Below are 15,700 nucleotides of genomic sequence, written 5' to 3'. Positions count from 1 at the left end.
GTTTACATTTAGTGGTTCTCACCCAAATGTGGTGTTTGTCCCTGAGGCCTGACAGACATGTGAAATGTGTTTACTTTTTCATGTAACACTTTAAACATTCTAAAACATGCATTGTTGACATCCATGTTTGGCAGCTTGCATAGTTATTTTTGACTTGCTATATTTCTTTGCACATTGCCGCTACGAACAGTTGACCAGTGGAATAGTTAAAAACAGCAGGGAAGTGTATTGCATCGTTCTACGTGCTTGTGTGTGTATTAAAACACAGAAATCCTCTCATAATAACGTGCTCCATTGTGCTACTAGTGGTCAAAAACAGAACAGGGTACCTTTTAAACCTTTAATCACATCTATTGTATATAAAGCTTAACTGCATGTATATGTAAAATATAAAGTTAAAAATGAAATATGAATAACTTATATCAAGCATTGATCTGAATAGGTTTGCCTTGTCTACAACAGTGCTAAACAATTAATAAGGCAGACACAGGTCTAATTTTTCAGGAAATTAAAAATAAATTGTGGCATTAACTTCAACAGAATGAAATAACATCATTAATTTAAGCACCCTTTGGAGACCAAATACTGGAAAGGATGTACAGTATGTGCAATGCTTTTTTTGTGTTCATTTGCAACCGTGAAGTGTTCCTTATTCAGGAAACAAGTGGTGTTAATGCAACACATCAAAGCAAGAGCAGCATGCATCTGCAAAACTGGGGGTGTGAAACCTGGTGTAATGTTTGTATCCACAGTAGGGTGTGATTCCAACAACGCTCTGTTCACAGCTACAGGCTTCTGCCTGCAGTTTTGCCAGGGGTGACTGGCGGTTTTAAGAGAAAAATAGTCAAAAGAATATCATTCACAGTTCAGACTCGACTTCAACATTTTGTGCAATCTACCAGGCCACCACCGAACACAACTTGTTGGGATTCTGTTTCATATATTGTATGTTTGTATCCATCTTTGATGTTGTCTCAGTACTAAGCTGCTGATGGCTTTAATGAATGAATAAAACATCTCACGGCATGTTCTCTCCTTTGTTTTGTTGTGGTTCTCACTCTTTGGTTATTCAAAAAAGGCAGTTTGGGGAGCAGCTATATTTACTGTATCTCTCATGTTTTGAAGTTATTGGTACACAGGCCTAGGGACAAAGACAAAGCAATCCCATTTTTCATTCAGACAAGAACTCCTCGTTCGGCCTTGTCTCTGGATTTATGAAATCCCCCAGTGCTCAGTTTCATTGAACGTCTTAGTTTACAGAAAGCAGGCTGACATTCTGAACCTAATAATTGACTTTGATAACAAGCTAGAAGACTTGTGTGCTCACTTATTGATGTTGAATATAAATGTGCTATAGATCTATGCTGCTCTCTGACAGGAAGCCACCTGCCTATAAAAACACAGAGCAGGTTGAAAAAAGTCAACTCCCTCACGGTTAATTCCATTTGGCACGGAGAGCTACAGTCACGTTTCAACTTTAACAGTTTTTCGTTAATATTTTCTGGGGGATTTTGGGGTGAAAATTACTTTCTCAATAAGTGTGTTCACCCTCCGATGTGAGCACACCTGGCTATTAAAGTTTCCCAGGCTCAGCGAGGCAATTTAGCGGCAAGAGTGCACTACTTGATCTCACATCAGCTGTTTGGTTAAGCAGTCAACAAAGCAGAGAGTGAGGAAGTGAGGGGGGTTGTGTAGAAGATGGCAGCTCCGTCTTCATTTACTCCATATTGGAACCATTTCGGAGCTTTGCAGAGCACCACGGCCCAGGTGTGAATGATCATATTAAACATGCACATTTGGCTCATTAATTGTATAATACAAGCATACACATGTAGTCTATTTCAGGTTTTGGGCTTGAAATTCACACACAAAAAGAATTTACTTCTGTTTTGTTAAGAATAAGTATGTGTCACTATTCTGACTGGTTATTTAAATGAACTGACAGGCAGATTATCATAGTTTGCTCCTGTTTCCAGAGGGGAATGCAAGCAGTTCATTAATATATCTGTTAATTAGTTTGTTTGTTTGTTTGTTTGTTTATTGTTTATCAGTCTGTGCCTGTGGAATCATTGCATTGCTAAAACAAATTTGTTTTGGATGGGGAAATATGAGAGTGAAATTATAGATTTAATATCAGTATCAGTTCAGCTTCTTGGTTTAAATAGACTGTCTTACCATTAACTGCTTCACATTATAAATCTACACAACACACAAAACAGTCCATATTAAATATTGTAATGTGACATATATCTCAAGTATCTCTTGTGATAAATGTTTAGTTCAGTTCTTAAAGATACAATCCCGAAGATCTTTGTATCGTTCTCTTTGGCGGAAACTATGTTGATAAGTGCTAATGGCAGGTGTGCACAACAGCCGCTTGTGATTTTTCCAGGGAATGTCGTATTACTGCAAATGCAAAAATGTGTGTGTGTGTGTGTGTGTGTGTGTGTGTGTGTGTGTGTGTGTGTGTGTGTGTGTGTGTGTGTGTGTGTGTGTGTGTGTGTGTGTGTGTGTGTGTGTGTGTGTGTGTGTGTGTGTGTGTGTGTGGAATGTAATGAAACAGGAGTTGTCAAAGAGCTGAGAAACACTGGTCCATGTCATAAACTCATTGCATCCTGTCAATTTATAACAATTCTGTAAATCCGATTTAAATTAAAAGGACTGTAATGCAGCTAATGCTGGTTGCATGGTTGCCTGACTTCTGTCTCTCAGAAAAAAGCGAGAGAGAGAGAGAGAGAGAGAGGTGGGGGGGCGGCGTTGGTGCAGTGAAAAACCTGGATGAATATTGCCTTTTGAAAGCAGGTAAAATCTGCTTCTAATTCCTATATTGTCTGTTTCTTCTCTATTGAATGTGAGCAAAGATGCTTAACTATTGAATTTGGATTACCATATGTGATATCTGATGAGATGTTTTGATCTCAAGTGTAGGAGTGTGCTCCAGGCGGTGATATGCATTACTATGCTAGACAGCCGGGCTGGGGGTGGATGGGATAGAGATGCAGCGATGAGACAAAGTGAACCATGTGAGGCTGCTGCTTACCTGTTCAATCTCAGAGCATGATACCTGATGAGATGATTTGGTCTCAAGTGAGCCCGCAGCTGCAACCTGCCTTTCAGCTTTTAGAAAAGAAGCTCACATCGTTACCTTGAAATCAACAGAGCAGACATAGCTTAATAATTATCTAATTCACGAGGAGGGAGTGCATCTAACAGGCAAGGTTAAACTTTGTTTGTGTCACACTGGTTGCTTTGAGAAAAAGCCAAAGGAATTTTGGTTTATGACAGGTTTTAATCAGCAAGATAATCTAAAAAAATGAGCACCGCTTTTGGGGGGTTTCTAAGCGTGAATGCAATCGCCAAAAGCAAAAACGATGCTGTCAAGGCAAACTTGGTGGTGGGCTGACATTTAGCCACTTGTTAGCAACCACTTTTGTTAAGACGTTTAAATCTTTAAAAATCACTAGAGGTATATTTACTGATTTATTAACACTGCTGTTCTTGTCCCTTATGAACAAAGCACTTCAAGTGGTAGTTTTGTTTTCAAAACTTAACCAAGTACTTTTGTTGAATTTTTGTTTAGTTTCAATTTTGCAGTCATTTTAAGCCAAACCATAATGCATTTTAATAAACCTTAGAAAGTTGTTTTGTAGAGTTTTTCTGGTTTTGCTTTGAACGTTAACCAAGTTTAAAACTGTGACCGTTTGGTCCAGAAGAAAATACGTTTACGGCGAAACATAATTGAGAGTGCAGTTTAGTAGTATGGAAATTGAATTTTGTATGGTAGAACAAAACATTGATAACAACAGACCTTATTTCAGGCATGTAACCAAAAACACATTTTAAAAAAAACATTGACATTGAAATGAGGGAACCGGAAGTGCACAAATGCTAACTCGTTTCAAGGTTTTAGGACTCAATGACACTAAATGTGTAGAGTGACAGTCCAATGCGGCTGCAATATTTGCAACACTCACCACGGGTGCAGCAAAAACTGTAAACAATGGTGTGAGGATGGAGTTTAAAGTAATGTTTTTATCAAATTAAAAGAGTGTACACTCTGACTATGAATTCTGCTGTACAGTCTTTGCTCTGCTGTCAGACTTGTAATGTACGTCTGACTTTGTCCCCTTAAGGCACTTCAGCTGTGATTTGATCCAAACATTTCCGCCTACAGGCATGATACAGACTGCATTCTGTTTAGCATTTTAACATTACATTTTCTGACCTCCTTGACGAAGGCAAAAAAAAACTAATATTAGCAAGTTTACATGCTCAGTTAATAGTTTTAGAGCTTAGCATGTCAGCACAGCAGATAATCATCTGCTGACGAGCCTGACATTTAATGTGACAGTATTTGGCCAGTATTTGTTTGTCCGTTTTGCCTCCCTAGGACCTAGGATTTTAAATGATTAACAGGCACCATTGCCTGAATAAGACAAGTACAAAAAAACTTCAACAGAAAACACAAGAAAAAGAGAAACATAAATTGCTGAGAGGAAGGCAATTTTGCTACAAAGAGACAGCTTCTGGGCCAAAACTTGAATGAACATCTGCATTGCAGTTCCGAGATGAAAAAGCACTCTAAAATGAGAAGGAACTGAGAGGAGATGCAGATGTGGCTCATTTTCTTTTAACTCTTTGCTCCAGCGTCTGTTCAGTCAGTTCAGACTAAAAAGCTTCTGCTCCTGTTGAGCCCCTGAGGACAAACAGTGTTAACTACTAAAGTAAACTGAGTAACCACGCCATTGGGTACACCTGTTTAGTCGAATGCAACCGAATATAAGAGTCTTTGAGTCCTTCCCTGAGAAGCTTATGAAGTTTTAGTTCATATTGACCATGTCAAAGTGATGTACTGTAAAGCTGATTAGTTTGTGTCTGTTTTTTGTCTATTTTTCACACTTTGCACTTCATCGGGGTGGTAGAGTTGCCACAAAAACAGTGCTTTCACCCAGAAGACTACTACTGTTCTTGTCTCTTGTGAACAAAGTGGTTCAAGTAGTAATCTTGTTGCCTAAACCTAACCAAGTACTTTTGTTGATTTCTTTTTTTTTTTTTAATTTTAAGCCAAACCATTATGTTTTTTACTAAACGTTTTTTTTGGTTTTGCTTCGTACGTTAACCAATGTTTGAAACGGTTTAAAACTGTGACCATTCGGTCAAGAAGAAACTATGTTTCTGTTGAAACATAATTGAGAGTGCAGTTTAGTTGCATTGATAAAAAGTGTACCTCTACTGATCTCTAAGTATAATAAGGTATATAATTTAAATTTAAATTTAAATCTGCTGCAGTGCAGAGTGATTACTTCACTAACCGAGAAACCTTCAATAATTAACACAGCTAAACAAATAAATAAATGAATGACCACAGCTCTTATTTAGTGCTCAATTGAGCAGAATTAACATCTCAATTTGTAATTGTACTTGGTCTCTCAAGAAAGATAGTGAGGGCATTGAGGTTTCAGTCAACAGCGTCAATCAGCCAGTCATACAATCTAAGAATGCACGGCCATAGGCACTAAATGCACAACAAGGAGCAGAAGAATCAAGGATATTGTTGTTTTTCTGTGTCCATTCAAGAAATATGAGCAATAAGTAAGAGAAAAGTGGACTAAACAGCTTTTCTTAGCATGCTTAAAGGAACGGGCCCACGGTGACAAAGAAAAAAAGTAACATTCAGGTGTTGCAGGATTCATGTCAATTCAGACAAATACATTTTACAAAATACTTATTTTGGCATCAGGCCTCTGCTTTTTCTGTTTCTCCATTTTCGGTATCACAAATGTCATTTTTCATGCTTTTTTCATGACAAACAAAATGTCATTCACCATTATTGTATTATTATATATTGTATAATTCTGTAATTTTGGTGGATATTTTATCTGCTATCAACCATATATCTAGATGAGATTATACAGAATGTATGTATGTAATTATTGTACAAACTGGTGATATCAGTTGATCTTTTTGTTAATGCAGTTATAGAGCTGGTTCACAGACAAATGAAATCATTTCGTAGAGTCACTAAAAGTTAGAACAGAAGTGCCGATTACACCCACGCTGATGTTTGACAGGAAGGTTAGAGTTATGAGAACTCTGCTGGCAGGGTTTTATCTCTCCTACTTATTGATATTCATCAAGAGTACTGTTGTTTTTTTAGTGTTGTTGCTTTTCCCTATTCACATTTGACAGCACTTACACTGAAAAAAAACTTAGAAATATGTTGCATATTATGTTCATTATGACTTGCCATGAGTAATAAGGCCTATCCAGTACAATTTCAGTTATCAGAATTTAAAACGAGTGCTATCGCTTTATGTCTAACTAATAAGTGCCACAGTTTAAGAATCAATTATCCACAATGATGACAATCACATCCATTTTAGCTTCTAAGAGACGCAGCCAAAAGATGTGGTGCTAAAAGAAATGTGCATGTCTCTGTTGTGTGGCAGGAGCAGGGACATAATTTAGGCAGTTGAGTTGATTCATTTTTGAAAGATGACTCTAGGCCCCTCAAGAGGAATGCAGCCAGGGTGTATAAGTGATATGTGCTCCATGGTTAATTCAGTGCGATTTTCCAAGCACAAGGTCACTCATTGTCAGTATCTGGCAGAGGCCCATAGAGAAGAATGAGATGAGCTAAGAGAGCTTTCTCATTCTGAGGCCGCAGCTCTCGACTCATAATTATCTGGATGGCGCAGGCCTGCGTGACATTGTCAAGGAATACAAAGCTGTAATCTCTGCCTGGTTCTTCTGTAATGAATTAACGCCAATGGCGGTGGCACGGCAATGCATCACAGGCACTGATAGATTTCATTTTCAGCGAGTTATCAGTGGTTCTATCATGGGAATGGCTCCAGCAACAGTGACTATTTAGAGTGGAGTGACCTTTTCACCATTAAGGTCTATGTGTCTGGTGAATAGTCAACCTTTCATTCAAACCCACGGGAGCACTGTCAGGATCTCTCAGACGTGTTTAAAGGGTTTTACATTGCTGGAATTATGATGAGTTTACTGCAGATAACACGGATGTATAAAATGAGACTGTAGGCAAAGGATATTTTCACCAGAGGTTGTTTGTTTGCCTCTCCGTCAAATTATTCAATTATTCCTTGTTCAATTGTGTAAGAAAGTCAGAATAACCAACTATGTTACTATCTTCCAATAAGTCCTCCAAATTAAACCACAAAATACGTTGATCGTCCATGCTTTCAAAAATTAAGCTTTTTTTCTGATCCTAAAAATCGTTCTTAGTTACAAATAGGGGACCTTTATTGTCATGGTTACAATAGTAAACTAACGGCTTCGGTTATTGAACATGGTCTACGTTTTAAAACAAGTAAATGTTGGCTGTCGGTTTTAAACTGAACAAACAGCAGCACTTTGTGTAACACTCCAATGTTTCATTGACCCATGCATCCACCCAGACTTCCTCCTTACATGGACTTTGTTGTTCTTTGACAATATCACCTGACTTCCTCTTTTGCTGCCGTCCTAATTACTGCGACTGCTAGAGTCACTTTAATATGACCTATTGGGACTATTGCTTAAACCACTCATGCTGAGGACAGTCTCCTATCTTCATTAACTCTGTTCCTGAGAGCATAACATAGTTATGGTCACACTGCCATGGTTAGGTCCACACGTTGTTATAATGACAAGCTTCACATCTATAATACAGTACTAAAGAAACTCGGTCTTGACTGCTGCTGCAGACAAGAGCATTCTTTTTTTACTTCAATTTCTTTCAAAACATGATATTTACATCTTGATTATTCAGAACATATTATGAGTATATGTAATGCACAAGGTGAAACTGTATTTTTCAAGTTGCCTCAGCTGCTGGCGTTGAATCCCCTTGACACTTGTGTGCTTTCTGCAGGTGATTTACAACTGTGCTTAGTTCCTCCAGTTATATAATAATTGTAATACTGTTACTGTGAAAAGCGCGCAGGTAGCTCCAGGTGACCAAAGGCAGCAGCGGTGCTGCACAACACCAGCTGTAAACAGACAAGAAATGTAGCCAGCTTTCATCTCAGCTCTGCAGACAGGTTTCCCAGCAATGTCATTAGGGATTCATACTCCAGACAGGGGGCAGAAAAACAGACAATGGCCAAGTTTTGAGGAGTTTTTGAGCAGTTAGCTGCAAGAATAACAAAATTGGTGGGTTAAAAATATCCAATATCCCTGCCGGTGTGGACGAATCTGAATGGCAAAATATATTTTAAATATTAAAGGCCTTTCTCTGTGTTTTTCATTTCATGTTAACATGTGTGTGTGATTGGGGATGACAGTGAGTGTCTCTGCAGCTTATTAGGAGCCCTTGTTATCACTGAATAAAACACCAAACCTTTTAATTCCTCCCAGGGATTACTGTTTAGCGATAGCTCATTAAAAGAACATATTGGCCCCGGGTTTTATTTTTCTCATTACTTTAAATTATTAAATCAGGTAATTTCATTAATCAAACAAAAAACTTGAGACCTTGGGATTAAGACTGTGACAGCACTCACGGACGTCAAAGGCATTGTACACTATGCTCAACTGTTTTATTGATAGCTGACTATTATTGGACTGTTGAGAATGTCAGAGCTGACTCTCCTATTAAAGGGTTCTGGTTTGTTCTTCTTTTCGAGAGCCACGACATCTTTATCATATGACAATCACAACTGAGAGGACAACTTCTGTCTGTCAGAATCACAGCAGAATGAAACGTAAGAGCAAAGAACATCCTTCAGCGACGATGTCTTTGATGTGGTGGTAAAAATGTATTCTGCCTAATAAGCGTTCAGATAGAAAATAAAGTTTGAAAGTTGATGGTATTTTTCCATCAAGAAAATATAAATGATTTCTCATTTTATGTTGTTATGTTTTCTTCCCGTTCTTGTTATCTCACACTCCCACTCTTCTGGGGCATAACAAAGACAATTTTAGTCCATATTGTTGTGTTTTTGTCATGTTGCAGAGCAGCAGATAGTATTTTCGTTCAGGCTGTAAAGTTAACGTTTGGTTCTTCCTAATAAGCTTTCTTGTTGTGTAGCCAATCAGCACATGTACAGTAATATCTCACCGCAGTGCCGTGGTTGGCCAACATGACCATTTAGCTCATTTGCAAACTTGACCAATGTTGCGTTTAGTGTGCATGCAAAATGTGCCTGATGCAGCCTCCCCAATTCCAATGCCACGCTTAATATGAAGCATGTCGACCATCTGACTCAACAAGCCACATCCTTCTTTCTTGATACATCCATGCCGACACCCGACCAGATCAGCATTAAATACGACAAATACCTTCATGCATTTAATGCATTGCAGTTGACCATTCCGCCAAGATAAAAAGGTTAGATAATCCTTTTATAAGTCCCACAGGGGGAAATTTGCTAAATAATTTGCAAAATAATAACGGTAGCAGCAACTTTGCATTATTCCTACTTAAATGATTATAGCACACCACCTACTCCACATAATGGTGAGATTAACTATTTCCCATTTTTTGCCATTTCCTACCATAAAAAGACTTTAAGATGGTTCCTCACTAAATTTAAATCACAGCTTTCCTCTTTATAAAAAAAAAAAAACAAGCTGCTTTTTTGATTTAAAATAAATCGATGCCCCTCATCCTCCCAATTTGTTGGTTATTTTATTTTCTTTGCTTACATGGTAGACACACGAGAATTCCTCAAAATGGTGCATTGAGCTGGCAAACCTTTTCCAAATCCCCTCCAGCTTCTCACCTAAAGCCACCTTCCTGATGTATAATTCATATGGGAAGATGTTCAGGGGACACAACTCTAGTAATTAAGTTGTGTAAATGACAAGGTCATTAACAAAGTTTATATGGTAATGTCGTGCCCCAAAAGGAGATGGGCAGCAGCACCTGTCGTGTTGTGGATGCTGACCTCAGCAGGCTTCCCAACAGGGGCTGACGAGGCTTCCAGTGTTGCATTAGTAAGGGAAATGTTAAACAGCAGTACAGTAGTATTAACATAGACACCATCAAGTCATGAGGACTTTGACTGTGATCTCAAATTTATTCATTAAACATTGTTTATACGTGTTTTTAAAAAAGTCTATTTCTCACTATTTTTCTCTGTTTGTGTTTCATCTTTTCATCTCTGACCATTTAGTCAAACACATTCTGTGGGTTATGACACCACTTTAATCTGACAAATCCATCTTAAAGAAGGAAAAGGAATAGGATTTGCCAATCTACACAAAGATCAACAGTAACAACCAGATGGCTGTTACTTCATGTCATTCTCAGTCAGAAAGGGGGTACCCACCCAGGAAACGTGTTCACATAAAATCCAACAGAGAGAAGCCTGTATAGTTGTGCAGCTCAGGGTGAGGCCGTGCTCCTGGATATTGATGATTGCACTCTTAATTCACAGGTCCTGTTCCCTTATCCCTTTCCTTCTCGCTGGCACTGATGGCCTCGCTTTGACAAATCTAAAGCAACAGAGGGGCGACAGAAGAGCAGATACTGCAGTTAAGTGGAGGTAAGTCAACCTGCCAATGAAGGGCGTTCCTTAATTGCAGCACTTGTGCCACAAATCAACATAAATGGCCCTGGAAATGTGGCCATGAAAATCAAAGTGGCGCGTTGAATCACACCTCGAAACACAGGATTAACAAATGAGGGTTTGGGCCATATATTCGGCTCGTTGTAATTCTCCCACTAATGCTGTGAAACACACACTAGAACCCATTTGATGCAAAGACTTGGGATGCAGCTCACGTTCTTTATAATATGTTCCGTCACTTTGCTAATTCCTTCCCTTTAGGTGTGCTTTTTTTCTGTTTTTCATTATAGTCATTTTCAAACAAATCTCAGTTCTATTTCCAAGCTCAACAGACTATTTCCATCCAACTGACAAGGGTTAGTTTGGCCAGTATGAAAATGCATGCGTTGCTAGACAAGACTGCTAAAATCGAGTTCAATCCATTCCTGCAATTGTTTTCAGTTAATGTAACAAAATGAGACAATAATGAAGACTAATGGCTTACCGCATTAGCTTAAATATGAAATTCATTTTGATTACTCTCCTGCTTTGCAAAGGTTTTATAATCTCTCTAAATTAGCCATTGCATGTAATGTCCCTAATAATGAAAATATCAGTCAAAGTCCACACCTTTGCTGCATAAATTGGGTTAAGTATGAATTATAACAATTCTGAAATTGTTTCACATTGTGAGGAAAACCATTAGAAGTTATAAAAAAAAATGTTATATTTTGCTCATCTCATTTGTGGCATTTCCCTTTGACGGCTTTTGTTGGTTTGTAAATCTGCTGTCAAACTGAACACTGAACAGCGCAGGAGCCGGTTGAAACTATTCCAAACTGCAGAGAAATTTGCTTTGTTCACTCACAAGTGTATTCACCTGCGTAAAATCCTGTGGCACCGTCTTTGATCATGTCCATCTTTTCTCACTCTTCTAGTGAATACTAATTACTGGTATTTCCTTTGTCAGATTTGACGCTAAAGCCTCCCTAATCCCAGCTTCCCCTCTGACAAGCTCGACACAATTTACAGAGAGAGAGTGTTACAGAGCGATAGAGTGAGATGTATGAAGAGGGAGACTGAAAAAAAAGCTTGTAAATGTGTCCATCACTCACACACAGACACACAAATGCACAACAAATGGATCAAGTAGACTGTTCATCAAAGCCGCACAAATCTACCTATGACACTTTGTGAGCAGTCCAGAAACTACGAATCACATCATGTGAAAACAATGATGGTGACAATTTACCTTAATTTATCGTCAGTACAATGTGTAGCTGAAACGCAACTGTGGCTACCAATATTGAAGTGCATCTGCTTGAAAACAGAGCACACGATTCATCATTCATTTTCATTCCTTTTATGTCTGCAGTCCTTCAGAAGGATTTTATAAAGAAGAGAGTAGCCCACGAATGATGTGATCCTTTTCTATTTCACACTGGTCAAGGGTGCACAAGAGTATTTTCTTCCTCACGCCTGCCAACTAATTGCACATATTCCAAATGTTATCCTTATCCTGGCAAAATGTTACAAACCTGTTCTTTCATTTATACATTTACATGAAGACTTTAGCAATATGTGCACATGACGACTATCACTATTATTGGGGAGCTGCAGTGATTTGTAATAATCAAGGAGGTCGACTGTCACATGTAACGCAGAGCATTGAAATAATATCTAGGGGAAAATGTTAGTAAATACGAGAACAATACACACCTAGCTCATCCTGTATGAATGCGTCAAACAATTCACAGACGTTGATAGTGTTGCACGGTATACCGATACTAGAAAAGTATTGCAATACCCTGAGTTTTTATTTGTATCGATACTTTAAGAATAACAGTGTTTTAATAAGAGCTGTGGTCATGTATTTCTCTCATATTGTTAACGGGCTGCATTACAGCTTCACTTTTTCTGTTCTTACCTTTCGCAGTAAAAGATTTAGACATTAACTTACCAAAGGGAACTCAATTCACTCAGAGCTTTTCGCTATGAAGCAACTTAACAAAGATAATTGAGTTTCTCCAGTCCTAATTTGATATTAAAATGTATGAACAAACTATGGTACAATAATTAATTCCTGTTGTTTTAAAAGAGTGAGGGTGAAGCGTTCAGGCAGTATGCTTTACTAGGAAATGGGAGTCAGGAACTCAAGGCAACAGAAGTCAACAACAGTGACAGTCAAGACAGGGGATAATGAGAAAGCAGGTGAAGCAGGAGAACATGAGGCCTTATGAAGGAATTAGCAGCTGGTTTCCAGAGCACAGGAACACACAGATTTTTTTGTGGTAGGCAGATGAAGCATATACAACCATGACAAATGTTCTTTTTCACAGCTGGTCTGGGCAGGAAGAAATCACAGCATAATTTCATGCAAAAACCAGCAGTAAATTGCACTGCACCTTCTGTTGCATAAACATACCCTCAGCTGCTGATGTAAATGGGTGCATGTTAATTTAATTTAATTTCTCTGTCACTAATTAAGATCCGATTCTGGGCTGTGTAAGGTTTTTCCTCCCACATATCTCCCAACAATATAAGTCAAATTGGTCATTGCCTTTAAAACGACCCATATTGTTTTATTAACTGGCGTTTCTCTGGGCAGGATGACATCACTTTTTGGAGTTCCTTTCATGACCATTACAAATGATGATTGCAAAAGTCATTTGAGGGGTCTGACGGTCAGCGCGCAAGTCATAGAGGCAGAAGTAGGGGAGATTTTCATTAGTCATTATAAAGCACTTCTTAATGCCTAAATATGCATGCCCATATTCTGCAACTACTAGGCCATTAGCAGTTTCCCCTTAATAATCTCTTAATCATTTCTTTTTGATAGTAAGTAAGAAGTTGTTGTACATGAATGAGGATCTTAAAATGCTTTGCTCAGTATGGGCCTTATAAGCTGGTTCCACAAGAACAACCATTCTCCCTTAATTAAACGTAATAAATATGGCCTATTCTTAAGTAACAAAACTAAAATTGTTAATAGTATCCAGATGACAATAAATGAAGTCTGTCTAACTCAGAATGTGTTCCCCATCCTAAAGTCAGGTCTTGCTCATAACTAAGTCACTAGTAGTTTGACACTTAATAACTATTCTACAGCTCGCTCCTCTTCAGTAAATCTTAAATAAATCAATTATTGAAGTTAACAGAACCCTATTCTTAAGTGATGGGTTACACTTTGAGAAAATGGAGGTCTATTGAGATGCATAGGTTAAATTCCCATTCAGTGGTAGAAGAACAGAGTCAGCACAAGTAGAACTATATCCTTTATTAATGGACCACTTCAAACATATCTATGAATAGATGTCTTTTCAAGGAATAAAACATCTGCATTTCAATAGACCTTCATATTTTATTCAAATTTTTTTTTACTCTAGTCATATTTTTAAGTGCTTTATAACAACTAATAAAGAGCCAATATACTATTGATATGCATGTTAATTAGCATCTAGTTAATGGTGAATATGTGTACCTTTTCAATAGTTTGTGTTAAATGTTAAATGCAAGTTATTATTATGAACTAAGACAGTGCTGCGCAGTGCTGCGTTGCTCACGGCTATTAAGGACACGTCATGGACATAATGCGCAAAAAGAGATATAGGACTTTGGTTGTGAAGAATTTATAGGAAATAAAATGTGTTGATGCATCTTCGGTGATCGAGAAGGTGTCAGAGCAGAGCAGAGCACCGGAACAAAACACTGACACATCAACAACAAGCTACAAAACTATAAATTATGTTATTTTGTTGAGTGGCCTCCGAGCAGCAACCTCCGGGTCTGAGAAATGAAGCCAACGCGAGAAAGCGGCACTTCTTCAAATGTGCACTTGAGGCTGCCTCAAAAAGTGAGATAAATCCCCATTGACCCCAAAGTTAACATTCCCACCTTTACATAAACATGTCTACAGCCTGGTACAAAAACTGTTTTGCTTCAGGAAAGCTAATTTCTCTGTTAATGACAACTGTACCGGGGGTACATTTTAATATTACTTTCCTGTTATGCATCATTAAGGGTGTGGCCCCTTAATAGTAGCCGCTAGCTGTCTCCTCTGCTGCGTCACCCTGGCTCGCCCTCAACTCCACCGATGATCCTCCTCTTTGCCCATAAATTAGCCATAAAGTAGGCTGTGATGTCACTGCCAAGATTGCAACGGCCAGAGCCACCCACCTTGAGCTTCACAACAGCTCTTCAGAAACCTATGGGTGACGTCTCAGAGACTACGTCCATATTTACTACAGTCTATGGTGGCCTTTTTATGCAGTGTATATATCAGTAGTGAAGCTGCAACGTGCTGCTGTTAACAAGGTGAAGGTAGTAAACTCTTGGCTATACAAGCTGTTGTGGATCCCCTCTCTCTGTGAGTAACTTTGCATTCTCAGCCTGCATGGATTTGTAATGCATGTCTAATAAGAATTTTCTAAACAGACATTCCTTTTGGGCTTAAGGGAGTGTCCTTTCTGTGAGAGGGACACAAGAGAGAGACCATGAGGGAAAACTTGATGAGCTTCAGTTCAACAGAGCAAACCTAGTGTCCCCTAGTGGACATCAGGGGTCACTTTCTCCTTTAGTCAGTAGAAATCCTGAAGAGTAGGTCTGAGCTGCATCGACTCTGCACTTACTCAGTGCACAGACGTAAAGGCACATCACTCATTGCAGCCCATACACATTCACATCTCCTGTCTGTCTGTACAAAATGACCTTTAGTACTTGACATGTGTTTATGGTACATCCTGCTCTGTTTAAATCAAAACTGAATGATGAAAGAATAAGAGGACAGGCATAATATCCGCAGTGAATTTAGAGGTTGAGGAGAATTGACATAGTATGTAATTAGACCACAGATGTAGGCTTATAGTATGAGAGAATGAAATCAAAGTGTTTATATAAAAACTGGAATTTACAAAAGGTTCTTGTTTGGGTCCAGTTTTTGCTCATTCAATGTTAATGTTCAGCGACATACTGGAAAACTGAACTGTTTGATGGCACAGGAACTGCTTTACTCTTTTGAATCTTCTGCTCACTTGTGGCAAAAAAAAAAAAATGAACCAATCAGAGACTTTAAGCCAGGATTAAGAAAGGAGATTTCATGCTGTGCTGGAGCGAGACACAATTCCAAACAAAAATGGCAACATGTGTGGATGAGATCAACGCAGCAGTGGGCCTACAGGTTGTTGTAAGTTGACTTCCAGAAA

This window comes from Anoplopoma fimbria, chromosome 2 (assembly GCF_027596085.1).
Source record: "Anoplopoma fimbria isolate UVic2021 breed Golden Eagle Sablefish chromosome 2, Afim_UVic_2022, whole genome shotgun sequence".
Classification (NCBI taxonomy): domain Eukaryota; kingdom Metazoa; phylum Chordata; class Actinopteri; order Perciformes; family Anoplopomatidae; genus Anoplopoma; species Anoplopoma fimbria.
The sequence above is the reverse complement of the archived record's forward strand: the minus strand, read 5'-3'. Positions refer to the sequence as shown.